General features: G+C 35.3%; 1 long non-coding RNA gene across 1 annotated transcript in view; it reads right to left on the bottom strand.

Moving 5' to 3' along the window:
- The window catches only part of LOC126810322 (uncharacterized), an 84,027-nt gene that overhangs the window by 10,862 nt on the left and 54,426 nt on the right, over positions 1 to 18,739 (bottom strand). The window contains exon 2 of the long non-coding RNA XR_007675174.1: positions 7,150 to 7,227. This is a non-coding gene — a long non-coding RNA (uncharacterized LOC126810322). The remainder of the gene's footprint in view (positions 1 to 7,149; positions 7,228 to 18,739) is intronic.

Below are 18,739 nucleotides of genomic sequence, written 5' to 3'. Positions count from 1 at the left end.
GACGGTGGAATCAGTTCTTGTCATTGTTGGTTTACACTTGCCGAGTTAAAGATGACTTCTTCGCGTGAGCTGCTAAAACTTCCAGCAATTTGGGGGCCTCAGGAAAGATGGTGCCTGCTTCTGTTTGGCGACTCTATGGTCAAAAGTTCATGAATGGTGCAGAAACTGACAGAAGACATTCAGTTTTAGCTGTTTTAATGAAAGTGGTTATCTGATCGTTTGGAGGAAAGGAGGGTTTTATCGTTATTAACATGCACTTAGCTAATCCTTCTCCAAATAAGACACAAGAGAAAACCGTGGCAATTTAACAAGTCATAATAACAAAGCGATTATTTTGTCGTAACTTTACAAAGCAAAGGGAAGCGATAGAACTAAATGTAATCTATAGACCTTAGAAGACAAGATTCACAAATTGAATTAAGAGTTGAAATTTGTTTCTTTTGATTTTTCTAAACAGTTTTCCAAATCGTACCCTAGTATAAAAATGGTGTCTTGTTTCCTTAGATGAGAGAAATTCGGCGTTTTTATGGATCTTGTTCAACGATCTTGTTCCTGACAATTAATTTGAAAATCACTAGTTCGGCTTTCTGATTTCTAAACTGATCGATGATTGTGAAATTACAAGACTAGCGGCTCTTTGATTCGCTCTATGAGATACATTATTCCAATAAACTTAGCGTGTAACTGGCCTAGTCATACCGCCATCATGTCTTTATAAAGTGCAATTGGAATAATATTGAGATTTGATTGTGTAAAGAGGCTGTTGAGAGAATAAACTCTACACTGAATTGGCGTCGGAATCGAAGCGACCAAAACTAAACAACGTTTGTAGCTTGAAGAAATAGACCCTTCTCTGTCCTCCATTATCGTCATAGATTAATTACAAGTCAACACTCAGGCGGAGACATGGTCAATATTTTTTGTGTCCAAACTTAAAAGATTGTTAAAATGGTTAATTTTCGTAGTAGTATTGAAGTGTTATAAAAGAAAACATAACTCCTTGGTAGAAACGACCACACTCTGTGATATTGAATAATATTCATACTAACTCCAATTTATCAACAGTCGTACTTTATGAACAAAGTTTCATTCTAGTATATTTTCACCAACCAAATGGTCCCTTAGTTTCTTTTAAAATCAATATTTTATTCAACAAAAAAAGGGATTGGGGAACAGACCTAGCCTATAAGACCTTGTCCCCTTATACAGTTGTACCACTAAAATATAAGCTCCTCTTGTGTAGTCCTTGTGAGTGAGATGGGAGTAGGGGGTAGCATCATTAAGGAATTGACACATGGTAAATGCATATTCCGTACTTCGCTTACACACAAGGTTCTTTTACAGTGGAATGAAAGCGGAGAACAGGGGGAAACTAATAATCCTTGATCTTACCACGTACACGCCTGGGATCAAAACCACAACACCCATTTCAATGACAGACATCATGACCCAATAGCCCACACATTATTAGATTGTACAGGTTTTTTGGGTGAAAAGTCTAGCTACTCCTATGTTAAATAGATGGCTATATATCCCTAAAGACGAGCAGTTATCACAGGTGTGCATTCCTGGTTTTAATATTATGTAGGCTTTACCTAAGGAAATTGCAGAGAAATATTATGTTTCAAACAACTTAAAACGCATAAATATCTCAACACATATGAGTTTCAGAAATTTTACTATCTGAGGCGGTCCCTCTCCCCCGCCTTTACAACAGCTAAGATGTTATACGCCTAGAAGAATTTATATATTCATATTGTAAGGCCTGTAATCTCTCAAATGCTCATTATCACAAAACACATTTAAAGTTTATATGGTTTCCATTATAGCTGGCCATTTTGTAAGGGAATGTAAAGTCATGTCTGGATTATGCTCAACAGTCGCTTGCATCTGAATAGCCCGCCCCAGTCTGGATAGCTCTGACAGTAAAAGGGAAGGGTGGGGCTATGCCATCAAAGATAATATTCAATCACACGTAACTGAAAACATTATGTAGGTCACAATTAATTCTATCTTTAGGATAAAGACAGCTGAAGTAAAAATCGGTTTCTACTAATATCACGCTGCCTAGAAAATTAATAATAATGTGTTCTGATGATTTGTTATATAACATTACATAGCCAACTTAACAAAAACAAGTATCTTTTTTTTTATCTTTCATAATATTCATTGAAGATCTGGTCCATTCAAGTTTAGCCATTCTTCTAACTGCATATAAGAATTTCTTTACTTCGAGATAAAGGAAATAGCGCATTAAACTCACTGAAGGTGCTTTTGAGAATAGAAATACCCTTTTTGTGACAACATATCAAATATCAGCGACTGGCCTGAACGACATCTATCAGAAATAAGCATCCCTTACTCTTGACAAGACAATTACTATTGATCTACCGAAACCTTATCTCAGCTAATTGCTTCGAGGAGAGAAAGCTTTAACCAATATAACACGGCCGTACAAGAATACACATGAAGAAATTTAGCATGACTAATGTGTAACTTTGCACACTATGATGGCATAAATCTGTTCCGATAGCCCGAATGACACGGCAAATTATCCAAGAAGAGTTATTTATTTAAAACGAAGCGATCCCGACCTGACATATGGAGTAAAAGTCCATGAAATGACGAGTAGCAGGAAATTGTATCAGCACTCTAAAACGAGGCTTAATAAGTAGTCTCGCGAGATTTAATGATGGGATACGTGATCACGTGATATGTCACAAGTGGTAAAGGCCAATGATTTATCGCTCCCTGGTGCCACCATATTGAATTTGCCTGCCGTTCTTTAAGGGTTTGTGGTTGCCCCAGTCGACACTTAACTTGGTTCCATTATTTGTAGAAACAGACTATTGGTAAACTTTTTGCCAGAAAAGGCATCTACGTGTCTAGCTAGCTGGTCTAACTTCATCCATTAATGGTGTTTTACTCCTGTCAGTGTTGTAGCATTAGTTTAATCAGTAGACACTTAAAACACTTCATCAATGATGGAGTGACTTAAAACGATGCCCAATCAACCAGCCACGTAGAAAGAACGACATGAAGTTGTGAGCTGTTTTAAAGACTCATTATGAATACAGTGAATGACGTCCAATTTATGGCGGCAAATTTCCAGCGAATAAATTGTTAGCGAGTATAACTTGAGAAACGGCGAAATCTTGAATTTTTTTTAAAGAAACATACTATTTGAGATAAACATAACAGCTGTGCCTATATTTAAACTGAACATCAAACGATAGCCGTTATGTTTTTAAGAGATAATGCAAACAGTGTTTTGTACGCACTAAGATACATGACATTGTTCCTTCAAACTAATACATTTACAGTTAAAAATCCATTTCTTCGTATAAAACTTGAGACATAAGGAAGATGGTCTTTATTTTCATCACAATTCCCGCTTGGTTTATCATCTTTATTCGTTCCAGCCATCTGATCGGTATTTATAGTGTCTTTGTTCCAGCGAATTGCTGTGAAAAACAAATATTCAATCATACATTACACAGTGACAATATAGACAAGACTATGGGCAGCTATTAACGCCAATATTTCTGCCTTGTATTGTTTATCAATCGGTTGTTAATATGATTTATGGTTCTCTTTAGTAACTACCTTTTGTTACCGACTGTCGGTTTAAAGACGTTATGGTATTGCCCATATCTTTAATGCCGACTATTTTCTCTCTTTTTTTTATAGAGTAGTATTGATATTATGGATTATATTTATGTTGTATATTACCCACACTTTAAGGGAATAAATCTAATGATGTAGATCATAACATACTTTCTATCCTTGCTTGTAAGATCATTAAGTATTTAGCTTGACATTAGGTCAGACTTTTCTTCCTACATTAATTATTCAAGTTCATGGAAAACAATTTTTCTAATATCACAATTTAGGCTAAAAAGCAGATCTGATCAATTTTTAACATTGATTTTAAGAACCTGATACGACTTCCCATTTAGGCTGCCGGTTTCTGGATTGTTCACTTCAGTCACTTGATTGCTGTCATAAGCTACTGTTTTTCTATTTGTTTTAAGGCGTATATATAAGAAGGTTTCTTGATGAGTTCGCTATAGGAAACTTTATATATTTTCTAATGACATCATGAAACCCATTTTGATTAGGAATTAAATGATGCTATTTTTTTCATATTCTGTGCAATACTTAATTATGAAATTCACTATATGATTATTGCATCATTATACATTAGAAACATTCTTGAGCATACCATGCCTTTCTAGATTGGGCTATTACTTTCAGGAAAACTCTTTATTTGTCTGGCAAATTATTACCTCAAAATAAAAACTATACAAGGCGCCTACGAATGGGTATGTCAGTAGACAAAAGATGACAATGACATGAAACGACTCTGCAAAACCAGATAAAAGGTCTAGCAGTTTCAAAGCATATCGTCCTCAGCCTCAAAAGTTATGAAAACAGAGAAGTTGGATATATTGTTCTTTTTTGATTACAATATCTGTTATTTCGTAAGAGTTTGATGAATAGTTGGAGATTTGGAAATTTAATGTATCTACGAAGCATTTTGCGGACTAAATGTTATTTGTCATGGCTTAATTCACGTTAAAATGTACTCAGATTGATTATTTAACATTTAATTAAATAAAACATCATATCAACGGTAATTTCCTTGCTTGGATTGAATCGTTTTGGTTATATCGTCTATATAAGTTTCCGAATCATGCTGCAAAATGTTCAGTTCATCAGTAAAAACTGAACGGAATTGAACCATTTTGGGATGTATGTGCCTTATATAAGAGGTTCGGCTTGCAGACTATGGTAATTTACAAGCGCTCAATTTACGATCACCGATTTTGGACAGCAGTTCGTTGCATCCAATTACCTTATAATGAATGGTAAGTCACCAAAAAAATATTATATCCCCGAGTCCCTGTAGTTGGGATGCAAGAATTTATGCATACTTATTTTTTTTATAAACCCAGACAAATAAAAATTGGGACATGAATTGATTAGGAGTCTACGTGAACTTGCAGCTGTCAGAATCTTCAAAATATCTTATCCGTCATATCCAGGGGCCGTCTTAACAACATTATAGCCCCCCACCCGCCCAAAACAATCGTCGATCAAATTAAACAAAAATTTCAACATATAAATGATCAACACAACATCATAGATGCCCTGACCATATCGCTTAGTTGTGAAACCTAAAATTAAAAAAAACTATTTCAGACCTGACCTCCACAAAAATTTCTTAAACGGTTTTATATTACATGTACACACATACGCACTAGTTTCATGATATACTTTGCTGAATATAATCGAGGAGGTGGGGAGCAAATATTTAAATTACATGTATCGTAAACTGATTTATTGGAGTTAAATGTCTCGAAAGGGGATTTTTTGATTGGTTAGTTATTGTATGTGTCTGGTAAAACAATTATGACCCTAAGGTTTTACGCATGTCATTTGAATCGAATACCTGGAATTTCATTGGTCAAAAAGACTTCCACGTGTCATAATTATATAACGAAATGCATTTATGCAGTGTGTCGTGATATTTTTGTATGATTTTTAAAAAAATATATAAATATATTGTCTTTGTTATCTGAAAATGTCTTTAAATATACGCACCTTATATAAAGATAAATAAATAGGTTTAAAGGGGATTGAATGATTTATTTTGCTGTGTTATATATCATTTATTTAGTATTAGACTATTTGCACCATGTAAAAAAAACGATAAATGTCACCTTCTTTGAAACATTTTGTATTATTCGAGCATACGTCTTGAGATGTTTTTACCAAATTAGATTTTACATAAGATAATTTGCATATTATAAAAGAAAAGACAATTCCGCGCAGCATTAACTGCATCTCAAAAACTGAAAATAGAAAATTTTGCACATGGTCGGATTTCATGTAAACAGAATATGAGTGATTTGATCAGAAAGACAGCGATGGTCAAAGTGAGGTAGCATCTTTAAACTTCCCGTTCTTATCCCATCTTTCAATAATTTGATTGTGCGTAGGGGTCTGTAGATGTTGGGCATATGACCCTACTTCTTTTCATGAACAAGCTTGAGAGCGAAACCACACCACTTGACAAAATAACTAATTTTGTGTTCCGCTGTCGACGGTTAAGAGTAAATGAAAATTAGCAAACAAATTTACTCCCTTTTTATAGACTTTGTCACTATTCTCATTACTAATGGAATAAAACATCAGATAAGTCCCATCCAACACTTTAATTATGACGTAAATCAAAGCTCCTCAAATCGAACCATTATAGGACAACCAACTATTTAGTTCAGGCATATCCATTATTGTTTTTTTATATGTTGGTAAGTAAGTTACAGAATAAATTAGATTACAGAAAGCATAACAAAAAAAAAACAACCTTCGAGTATAATGTTAGAATACATCTTAAGCTAACTTATTTCCGTATTTAGTTGTTAGTTAATATTGGATAAAGACGAAATGGGATTTAAATTGTCTTCGCCTGCCCTTCAACCTGTTTATTTAATTATCACTATGAAAGAAAGAAACGGGACTTTCTGGCTGGGGCAATTTTTAAAGCTAACAATCATTTGGCACTAGAACAATCAAAGAACACGCTACGAACAAAGATTGGCATTCATGTTTATCATAAACCTCAGCGTTACCGAATTAAAGGCACAATTTACTGACAACGCCATCTTGTGGCGTCAATAGAAAATAAAACGAAGTTATCTAGAAATTAGCTGGTTGAATTCGTCGACATGTCTTCGTTAAGAATGGACGTGAGGACGAATTTGATGTAATTGTTGTTCAGTAGGCGAGAGTTCCATGGTCTCGATTTATTGAGCTAGTGATTAGCAGGCAGTGACAGCATGTCTGATGACCAGAAGACGGGTTAAAACTAAGAACAAAGGCTTGTTTGACAGTTCAATCAGGTCCACATTACAAAACCTGGATTAATCAAATACCCGAAAAGCAGGACTAAATCTCCATTTTGAGGGTATCGCATCTCACGGGGGAACATGAACATGAAGGTCAATAATGTCTACTTCTGAGAAGGAAGGAATTCGATTAAATGGTTGATTGAGCACTGAGCAGGATCTGTCTTTAGCTAAAAAAAAAACTCGCCTCTCTATTTCAATCACATAGCATTTAAAATGCGCCTTTATTACCTACCTTTAATACTATTACATGAAAGATTATTCCGGTAGTTTTTCCTTTTTTTCTGATTCTATTCGCACCGATGTGTTCAATCTGAAAATGGAAAAATACGTTTTTCAACAACCTCTACAACCATTATAACATACCATTTGATTTTCGAGTATACTGTCAATATGTAAGTTAAATATTGAAAATTTAAGATCATAAACAATCCAATGAACTTCTACGAGGTATTAGAAAACATATTGGCCAAAATAGATCAATTCTAAACGTTATTGCCATTTAAATGTTCCATTGGTTTCTATATGTCAAGCGGGTATAGTTCTGCGTCTTAGATATTCACAGTAATCATAATTCTGCTACACACCAGTCCATTATTTGGATGTCTTCCACTAAGTAATAGAACATATTATTTATTAGTTATAAGTGGCAGAATGTACGTTTATTCTAGATCAATGCTATTGCCAATACTTTGGTGCAGACGCGTTAAGAGCGAAGACTGAAATGATGAAGCGCCTTTAATTTGTGATAAAATGCATGCCGTCATAATTGACATTTCACGAAAAAGACGATATGATTTTTTATACGGTGCTCAATTACCTAACACATATGGCACATTTTACTTGACAAGAAGATTAGTGGACAGCCCACTATAGCTGACATCACAATAGTAGACAAGATGGATGATATTTTCCGGTGTAGAGCCCCATCAAGTCAGATGAAATAATGTTAGAAAATGTAACATTTCCACGGGGAATAAATCTTTGAACCCAATCTAGATGTAAAAGAGCTGTGACAGATTATATTATTTGTTCCCTGCCTAACTGCTCAATTAGAGATGAACGTCTGGATAAAACCAATGATAAAACTAGTCTCTATTAAAGAAGAGTTGCAGGCCACTTATGTCCCGTAAAAATATTTCAAAGACGTCGATAACGGCAGTAAACTGATAAGAGAGGGCGACTGGTTAGGGCAGCGAGGAATTTGGCCTTATAACGAATGAAATATTGGTTTCATCTGCGCCCATTTTCTAACAGTCGCTTTCAGTCCTTAGAGATTTGTCGCTTAGCGATCTTTTATCGTTGCCTAATTTATCAGGTCATAGGGGGCCATACCAACTAATTAGCAATCGAGGTCTTTGCCAGCTGATATATGACTTATTATAAAGATAACGTGGCGAATCGATCAGCCAGTACAGCTTTAGATTTATTTCTAATTTTTATCGGATATTTCCCAGTGCTATTTGTGACAGCTATTTCAAAAGCACTTTAATATCGCATTTCATACCGTGTTTCAGCCAAATTAATTGTATTTCTCCCTTGATTAGTACGAGGGAGTGGGTGAAAATAAAAGGAATGAAACAGACGAATAACGTCTTATAGCTTTCCAATTGATATATACATTTCATCTCCCAGTTTGTAAAATATCTATTTCATATACATGTACCTGAATTCAGGTTATTATTTAGCATATTCGTTTTTTTGCATCTTACATCACATACGAGATTAAATTTAATTGTGCACCAATCCTTATACTTGACACATCCAGTGATTAAAATGATATATCAGATGTAGATAAAATTTTACAAAAAGATTAAACATAAGTCTAAAATGTTCCACTCTGGAAAAGATCAAATACAACAAAACAAATATCATCAGCGTGATCTCTTGCGTGTTCATTGAAGTATAAAGGATTACAGGATGCAAATTGGTCGTTTTTCAGTAAGAAAATAGTCAGTTTGTAAAGAATTTTGTTTTCGCCATCAAACATTAATCCAATAATCTTGACGACGCACAACCAGAATAAAACCAATTTTCTATCTCATTTCCTCGTTAAACGAAAACCAAAGGAAACGGTCATTTCCTTATCGCATTAATTTTGCATTTCTGATTAAGAAAGATTTTCATTTTTTGTCTTGGGCATCATTTAACCCCGAATGACCCTCTACTGATATCAATGAAGTTGCTGTCAAGAGTAATTTCGCTTCCTATTTTTAGCTGTCATAGCATCGCTTATTGGCTATAATTTTCCGCACGTGCACAGCGTCAAACACCGAGTGTCACTGCGGCTTCATCGCAGAGAGAAATTAATAAAATGATGAAATTATATTTGAGGCTATAAATCTAGAAAATAACATTGCTGCCCGTATTGTGGCAACCACACGCGCACGTTGAGGCGTAATTATCATTAATGTGTTGCCGTAAAGTGGTTGTCATAACCGATGTCGTGAAACACGACTAGGGTTTTAGGTGGTCTATAATTAGTGTGAAATCTACACCACTTTCCTGCTTCTAACCTTTAGTTTAAAACGAGTAAATCATAGAAAATGCAGGACTATTACTAATTCTGGTTGATGATTGTTTCGTGTAAGAAGTCGTTCTGGAAAGTCATCTGTCTCTTAATTTTTGCCCTATAATTAAAGAAAGTATCTATATAACTAGCAGATATTGTGTGTAGGCTGTAGCCACTAATCAAACAATCTGCTATACGGGAAGATACCACCAAACAATTTATCAATTTAAAAAACTGTATTAATTTCAAAACATATTTGCGAAGCAATCTATATAAGCAGAATTAATGCTTTGTAGATCTTGACCGGTTGATAAAACATCGGGTGTTCAAATTACAATGCGTAATTGCAACATATCAGAGACATATTAATGTTTTAAATTTCATATCAGAGGGCGATTGTGCAAAATGCCTTGGTGAAACGGGTGGGTGGAGGGGTGGGGGCGAACAAGGAAAGTGCTGTATAGTCTTCAGAAGGGACGAAAAACCAAGGCCCATTCGTGATACGCTTAGATGACCAGTACCGGACAAAACTATACTACCGGGCATAAAAATGGTATACTCCATTCTGATCATACTCTTTCTTTGTGTAGAATATTGCTTTGATTTTGATAAATGGGTAAGTCAAACTTATTTTGAATCGTGACCAGAGCCAAGAGGCGTGTACATTATCACTCCGGCTTTGTACAGTCTTCATTGACTCCCAATCGATGCCCGAGTTAGCTTCAAAATTCTGTGTATCACATTTAAAACAATGCACCGGCATACCTGACTAATCTTGCGTGTGTCCGTGCACCCATTCTTTCTCTACGAGATAATAAAGAAATTAAACATATTTATCCAGTAACCAGGACACCGAAAACGTTCGTTGACAGATCTTTCACGGGTTGTGCACCACGACTGTGGAACAAATTACCGGAAATTATTCGTGCTATTAAAATTTCTAACACTTTTAAATGTAAACCCATTATTTCCACCTATTTAAGTTTCTTTATTGTTCTACTGAGATAAATTGGTATGTAGTCTGCTTTAACCAATGAACTATTATTATGATATATGAATTGTCGAATGTGATATTCTCTTTCGATCCCTGCATTGGCCGAGAAAGTTCATCCAGATTTTCCGGCGTGGTTCCCCTTTGTCAGTGATACAGGACGGAGGGATGACAAGGACAGCTGTCTAGTCGTTCGGATGGGACGAAAAGCCGAGGTCCCGTGTACACATTGGCGTGCACGTAAAAGATCCCTTGACAGTTGAATTCGATATACGAGTAGGCCGTAGTGCCGCTGCCCGGGCCAAATTTCCCTCATAGCACACTGTATGGCGTATGCCCGTCTTCATTCGCTCAGTCGGAGCAGAACAGTAGGACGTTAAACCTCATTTCATTTCATTTCATTTCTTTTTTTATAAGAAGTATTGTCTCGGTAAGAAATCAGTCTTTCACATATATTGTGTCACTCTTTATAATCCAAGGTTTCCACGAAATGTCAATGGATTGTCAGTTGGAGATGTTGTGAAAATTTACGTCAACACTGGGATTTATTCAATTTAAAATATTGTTCCAGTAAGAATCGTGGTTAATAAAACAATATTCCGTACGAATTATTCGATTTATAAGCAAACAGTCTTTCATAAGTATCAACTAAGTAAAGCTGGCATGTTTTAAATCTTTTGTCAAGTTTGAATATCCGTTTAAATTGAAGAAGGTTCAGAATTAGCTAATTTTAGACGACTTTCAATATTGCCCTTTTATTCTTGCTCAGTGGATTTATGTTTCAATTTCAGTCCATATATTGGACTAAAAGAAAGCAACCACCTAGAAGGATTACTAATCTTTGGCATTATTTCACCAAGTGACCTCAGCATTTAAAAAACAATGGGAGATAATCATGTGTCAGTCTCGGATTTAGCTCAAGGCAAGTCACTTGTGTACCAGACAAAAACATATACCCCTTGTTTCATGACATTATATAGAAATGACAACATCTTCATTGCCGATCTGGTCACATTATGATACCGATCACATCCAGGGTGCGTTGGTGTTATCAAATTGTAATGATCCGTTGGGCCTTAAGCTCTAAATGTCAATCAAATCTTTTATATTAATCATGCGCTCAGGGGTGCAAGCGGCCAAACTGATAGAATACACAGTGGAGGTGTATACTCATCAATTAGCGACCCATTACTATATGATTACAATTAACACTGTTTAAAAGGGCTGTGAATCATTTTGTGATCAGCTGTTGTTAAATTAAGAAACGAGAGGAAAGAACACCGAGGAAACTTTTAATAGGCTGTTAAATGTCAAATATACGGTTATTTATTTATTATAAAACAGAATGATTTACATAATATAAGGGGTGGAGTCACGTCACCTTCCTATCTGAACTTCGTAATGGGTCCAGTGCAAACATTATATTAAGACACACCATTAAAAGTAGCATAACTGTTTTTCCAAGGGGCATTGTTGATATTAGCAAAACAATTTAAGAGGACATGCTTTTAGGAATATGAGTTTACAAAGGAAGTGCAGTGTTTAAAACGCATTGCAAGAAAAATCAATATCGGTCTTAAAGTAAGACATCTTCAGGGTTAAAAAAAATTGACCTCATTAGGTTAATCCCTGAAGACAAGGGCACTCAACTAAGCCTGTGGCTGGAAATACTCTCTGAGGCCCAGAACAATTTACAACTTATATTTGAAAGTAACGCGCAGATTGCCGAGTGTCTGAACAAGTTAGCAGTTATTGTTAGAATGCCTTTTTCACACAATTTTATTTTCGGCGTTAGCAAAAACTCAAATAGTTTAATTGCATCGGGTTTTGTGGGGAGTTATCTTTTGTTAGGACATATTTTAATTACAGGTTTAAAGTAAAGTTATTTTATCGTGATAATACAGTATTGGTAGCAATAAAGAAATGCCCTTAAATTCTAATATACGAGGATATTATTCTTTGCTAGGACACATTTAAAAAGAACCTCAAATGACCTAGTTCAAACAATACTGTAAATAACAGCTGGTTAATGAATTATCCTAACACAATAATTCATCTTCTAATTTAAAAAATGATTAAGATTAGAAATCGTTGTCATAAAAAAAAACTCCAAATAAACCATAATGTATCTTTTAGTCGTTGGTTGGTGCTCCTCTGTTAACAACTTATAAGAAACGAATCGTGCTCAAATGTTGAGGGGGAGGGGCGAATGCTTAACGCGTGCGTTTTGGATCAGAAGGTCTGTCATTGAGTCAAGTGGCGAAATTTCGATTCCCCACAGGTCCTCCTATTTCCGCCCATTGATAAAAACCCGTACGCAAGCGAATTATTAAAATAAAAAATTGAACCATGTTAGTCCCGAAATGACCTACTTTGTGTCTAGTGGGCGTGACCCCCCCCCCCCCCCCTCTCTCTCTGTAATGGTGGTTACGTTTTCGACCACCTACAATATACCAAGGGTTGTTAACTCTAATTTATGTCATTGACATTACCAATCAGCCATAATATCAAAGATCTCAGCAATACATTAAATATTCATGCGCTCATTATCCAATTGGTTTGTGATAGCACGAGCCAAAAGTCAAACTATATTACGCATTCTAGCGCTCGCAGTGACGTGGTGCACAAAATATTTACATCATAAATATGTATGATATCAGTCATTAGATCTTAAGACTAATTAATATCCCATTCAGCTATAATTTCACACCGTTTCTATAGATATAATAACTACAATGGCTCCATCCCTTATATTTTGCGACGTAAACTGTGGACCACATAATTTTATAAAAATATGAGATGAATATCAACAGGTAGAGTAAGTGGGGATAATCTGGTATTTAGCGCCTCCACCCTACCAACGACCCCAGACATTCACAATAATCAAACCCATGTCTGTTGCTCCTTCCATCAAAAACGAAATAAAGCCGATACTTTGTAATCAGAAGAATATTTTGTACATCTGAATTCACCAGTGTGGGTATAATATAATTTATAATTGTTTTGACTAAATGATCAGTGGACCTAAAGCTTGCTAGCTAGCCAATGCTTTATTCTATTTCAAATGGGAAAAAAAAAAATAAAGCTGCGAATTTTCAACGATTTTCGATTATAATTTTCAGAGTTATTCCCCTTTATTTTGAAATCTTGTTAGAACGGCTTTAATTATGCTATGATCCGATCCTTCTGAAATTTTTGAGCTGTTTATCCTATTGACGGGCAGAACCCGATATTGAGTTGTTCACCTTGTTACGAAATCGTATAAGAAACTTAGACTTAGAGGCTTCAATTATGATGCGATCTTTCTGAAATTTGTATTTTTGTAGTGACATGTTTGCTTTCCGATCAAACTATATTTGTTATCATTTATAATAATCGTCCAAGATTTGCTCGGCGGTTTCCCTTCAAGTCTATTAAAGTCAAACTATGTCAAATATCTGATACTATTGTTTATTTTGCATGATATTTAGATTGTTATTCGTGTATCATTTCTTCACAAGGAAGTTTTTGAGTTGCGTGTCAAAAATCATTACGTATAACATGTCAAATGATAAAAACATATTTTGTAACTGATTTTGGTTAGGTGTCGAGCACTTCTTCGTCACTACAAATGAAACTAATCATTTATAGGCAAATGTCCCTTTATTTCCTTGATGGGTTGAATCATTACTAGTGAACATTTTGACTCAAGTGACATACTATGGAAGAATAGCGTTGCCATTATTATTTCAATGTTTACGGTTCAAAATGCATGTCAGCAGTTCAAAATACTTATTTTAGTTTTAGAATTTGCAATTTCCATTGCTCCACAATACCAATGTCGCAGTGTTAAAATACAGAATACACTTTTCAAAAATACAAAATACAGTAAGAGAGTCATGTATTAGTTATTTTGCACATTACACTCCTCCATTCTGCATTATAGACAAATGTATTTGGGACTTTTGTGTAATAGAACAGAAGGGACCGGTACTCTGTTCTCTGGTTGTGAGGCAGACCACCATTAAATTTCACCATCTTGGTAACCCCTCTCTCTCCCTCTCTCTCTCTCTCTCTCACCCTTTACATGGGTATGTTTGTTGACTTTTTGGTCTAGAATGGGTTTGAATTAACTTTTTAAAGCGACGATTGCCGGTCACACAAAATGCAAACTGGCACGTGTTTCGTCATGTGACACCTCAAAATGCATTTTCGTCGTCGTCGTCAAATACTTCGATTCATACTCTTGTTGTCCATGATAATGAGGCGGCGGCGTAGTCGTAGATTTATGTTCCATTATGCAACCAAGTACATTAAAGGTTAAGCAAAACCATCAAAATTTCTAAAATAGGATTTTTCATAACGTCTGTCATACAAATGACTAATTTACAGACATTAAAAATGGCAAAAGAAAAACTCCCAACAATATGAAATAGACAGGAATTTACCACGATACGACTGGTACGGTACATCAAAATTTTAATAGACATCTCCTCATGTCCAAATAAAAAATATCTTGCTCACTTTATTAACCAGGTATGATTTCCGTGATGGCTGGAAAAGATCTTCGTCTTCGTGATTGTTTGCTCGGTTTTCGATTGTCAGTGGTCCAGACGTTGGCCAACCAAGGAAAAACGACTAGTCGTTGGGATGCGACTAAAAACCTGAAATTCCAAGTATACCTTTGGTAACACGTTAAAGATGACGAAAAATGAATAGATCGCAACGCGCTTGTCAGGGCAAAACTCCCCATTGTCACAGCATGACGTATATCCGTCTTCATTATCCTGATTGGTGAAGAAAAGTCAGGCGCGTGTCCATAGAATGGCGGCGGTGTCCAGATGGAATTCCTGCTCTCACAACTTGTGTTGTGAGTGTGTATCAACAGATTCAGGAAAGCAGTAAAATTGCAAAATAAAATTAATCGTTTTCAAGCCAATATAACAACTTGTGTCATGTTTACACTAATGTACACGCATGTCAAATATTTTACTATTGAACCTAACTTTACGCCAGGATTGTGCAACGGCGTCGGGTCGCAATTTCATTCCAACTGGGTTTTACAGCCACATGAGTAGTGTTGCCAGCCCGGAATAAAAAAAGGCCGGGATTTGGGTTATTAGCGTTTAGCCTGTATGTATACCATCTTGTAAATGTCGCTCGTTATTGTTTGCAATATTATGATAGCAACCTACTCTTTTCACAGGCCGTGTTAATGGCGTCAAGGTGTTGAACAATTCTACCATTTTCTTTCTGAACTGCTTTGAAGTTAGCCGATCTTATCAAATATTAGACACTTCTTGCTACGTTGTTGTTCGTTTTTGACACTTTAAAGTAGTCTTTTTCATGGTAGATATATTTTAGCGATTGTTGAAGATTATGAATACACAAGAGGCATCCAGGTATTTATATTGTGGTGTAGAAGTCATGCTATATTCCAGTAAGCTACACCAGTAATTAAACCCATTGAAGTTATTAAAGGGAAAAGATGCATGTGGCGAAAGCATCCTAACAATATAATACGATGAAATATGAAGCTTCAAGTCGCATGAGTTTTTAGGGGCCTCTGCGTTCATTTTAAAAGTCGAATTGTCTCGCACCATAACTTTAGTTTCTTGGTCGATAAAGCATGAAAAAATGTTTATTGAGTGATGAGAGTCCATTACCACCATGGCGTATCTTCATGTTGCTCCATGGGGTGTCGTCTACGCAAAGGAAAGGAAAGATAACCCACCCAGCAGGTAAATTGCCGTTTAAAACGTCGGTTAACCAGTTCAACGCTGCAAAAATGGCGCTAAAGAAAATCAGTCATACCTAGTCAAAAAAAAGTTTTGTATTTCATAATTTGTTAGCTATATTTATGAAAGATTACCTTTTTTTCATTTAAAAGTCACTTTGCCACTAACTCTTATTTCAGTCTTATTAAATGACCTAAATTTCCAATTCACGGTGTTGCAACCTCAGACTGTTTTTTCAAAAAAAGAAAAAGAACCACGAACACATTTTGTCACTCCTGATATTGCTCAAATTTGCATACAATTCATTAAGAAAATGGCCTTGATATTGTATCTGCTTTAAATATTCATTTTTATTAATTTCTTTAAAAACCTGTCTTAGAACCTGTAAATCTACATGTTCTTGAAGGCGTGGGTTAACCTTTTCTCCATCTTGTTAAGTAATAATGTCAACACAAAAATGTGATCACTGTGTGAAAAAATGGATGGACATTTTTATGGTTTCTTCAACTGGATATAAGAGACTAGTGTTGATAGTCGGGAATGCCTATGGTGATATAGGGCCATATAAAGCGTCTTCTCTACATGCAACAATAAGGTGGGATCATCAACTACAGGGAGTATTGCCTTGTCCACGTTAAAAACCTGTAAAAACTTAGCATGCACATTTACCTTAAAGCTATAGACACCCCTCTACGAACGGGTAGAATATAGTTATAAAGGGACTCCACTGTTACCGATGGATGGAGAGGAGGGTGGGTCTGGCCGAGTGATCTACAGCGTGTGCTGTAGATGTCTGGCCGAGTGATCTACAGCGTGTGCTGTAGATCTTAAGGTCATTTATTAGTTCGATCCCACACTTGCAAGAGTATTACTGAAATGATAAATATACCATGTTAATATCGAAATGACCTATGCAGATATATTCGCTTGGATTGAAAGTTTTCTTTTTCTTACAACATTTTTTAGTTTATGTGTAGTGCTACCCCCATGCGATATAAATATAATTTTGGCGATACAATTCTGACGAATTATCAGCTATAATTCAAATACCCAAACACTTCATGTTGGTATGCACAACTATTTATCAATTGGTTGGCATTTGTGTGTACTGTAATACCGACATAACGCCACCAAAACGGTATACGATTTGAATCAGTATAATAAACGGTATGTCAACATTATAGAAACATGATAGATAATAGGATTAGAGAAGGGCGAAATAGTAGTCATTTAGGGGATTATTAATCTCTTGCAAACTACAATATTTTGAAAGTTTAATCTCTAAAAGGTAAATTAGTCTTAAAAAAAGGTTAAATTCTGTTCAGTATTTTCAAAAATATGATCCATTAAAAATTTGTCAACTTTCTGTATCCTCTACAGACGATATAAACGAGATGTGGTCAAATAATCCAACACCAACTATAATCATCCTATTTTAAATCCTGTTGAATTCAAGCTGGGATGTTTTCTGCTGTTGTTATTTTTAATTTGCTTGTTTTTAGTAAAATCAATTTTGAGTATATTTCAGATTAAGCAGTGAAGAAATGGATATTGTCTGAAAAATCCAAATGACGATCAGGGGCTTTAATTATTTATCGCTTTAAAATAAGTAGGGCAACAATAGTGAGACTCTTATATTAGGAGAAATACTATATTTATTGGCATATCGACACATACATCAAACACGAAATCAATACTATAATAAATCGACGACAGAACAATCTAAGGAAAAGAAATGCCACAATAGAGAGAGGTTAAAATCATGCATACTTTACTATGAATGTAGCTTTTTAGACGGACACGGGGTGTTATTATTAATCTGGTCTCAGCAAAACATTGACAAGCTTATCAAATGATGTATTAGTCAAACATTCTTTTTATATTTTGACATTATCATGATGTTATCGTCAGTTAACTGTATATCTAGGGACATCAGGTGTATGTAATTTGGTACACGGCGGAGGGTGGACATCTCTCACTATACAACCCCCAGGCTACACAAAAAACAATCCACGTCAACGTGTTCATCAGTGAAGGTTGACTTTTTGTCACTCAAGCGAGAAGAATCAACATCTGAACATCTGAAAACAATCCGTCTTCAATGGCCATGGGTTATGTTGAAAGGCATTTTTTCTCTAATCGATCACCAATCAGAATATTTTGAAGAAATCAGGAACATCTGATATTCTACAAATAGTTCGACATCTACGTCATATTGAACATTCTTTAAACTTCTTAAAGCGGTCAATAAATGTATATTCCCTCCATGATGCATGTACTTTATAAAATAGTGCAGAATTTGATCGCATAATATATAAAAGTACTTGTACTTTTTCTACTATAATCTATGTTTAAAACTATACGTTTATTTTACAAGTCAAACTTTCGATACTAAAATATGACCGAGAGAAAGTAGAAAGTGGTTATTTAAACTTTACCGAAGTAGACTTTAGAGTGTTGTAATAAGAGCTATACCACCGACTAAATCTATTTGAAGATATGACATCCAACGTTAATTTTCTCAATCTTTATGATTGAAAAACCTTACAAAATATCAACTACGAACCAAAAACAATCACTGTTGTTACCGATTCCTAATATAGCA

This window comes from Patella vulgata, chromosome 2 (assembly GCF_932274485.2).
Source record: "Patella vulgata chromosome 2, xgPatVulg1.2, whole genome shotgun sequence".
Taxonomy (NCBI): Eukaryota; Metazoa; Mollusca; class Gastropoda; family Patellidae; genus Patella; species Patella vulgata.
The sequence above is the reverse complement of the archived record's forward strand: the minus strand, read 5'-3'. Positions and strand labels throughout refer to the sequence as shown.